The sequence below is a fragment of the Pseudochaenichthys georgianus genome, unplaced genomic scaffold, assembly GCF_902827115.2.
Source record: "Pseudochaenichthys georgianus unplaced genomic scaffold, fPseGeo1.2 scaffold_725_arrow_ctg1, whole genome shotgun sequence".
Classification (NCBI taxonomy): domain Eukaryota; kingdom Metazoa; phylum Chordata; class Actinopteri; order Perciformes; family Channichthyidae; genus Pseudochaenichthys; species Pseudochaenichthys georgianus.
Window position 1 is genome coordinate 46,201 of NW_027263278.1, and position 603 is coordinate 46,803.

Below are 603 nucleotides of genomic sequence, written 5' to 3' on the forward strand. Positions count from 1 at the left end.
AACGTGGCGGCGTCAGTGTTTTGGGCACGTGAATCTCTCACGTGAAGTTTCTGCCACATGATAGAGATTAGGAGCCCAAAGGTCTGGTGTTTTCTCCCCGTCTCCTTCCTCCTCCTCTCTCACACATGTTTGTGTTGCTAATGACGAGGAAGAGGAGGAGGAGGCGGAGGAGAGGAAGGGAGGATGAGAGACACATACCGTTCAGTTCCCAGCAGAATATCAGAGGGAAACCGGAGGCCTGTCGGGGAAGTTCTGATATTTAGGGTTTTATGAAATGTACTCTTTAGGAAAAGGTGAGATTTCAGATGAAATGCAACTCCGATGGCGATTACGTTTGGGTGTCTGGGGTTGACAGGAAGTAGATCTGCAAGGGATTACAATAAAGTACCTCTTAGTACACTTACAATGTGGTTGATCTGCATCTCTGTTGCTAGCTTCCTCTGCTTCATAAATCTCAGCTAAAAACTCACCTCTTTCCACTGGCTTGTAATACCAGTTGAACATAACATTTTGACATTTGTGTTATTATATATTTCTAGTTATTGTGCTTTTATCTTGTTTTTACTTATTGTTTTATTATCTTACTCCTATTGTGTTATTGTA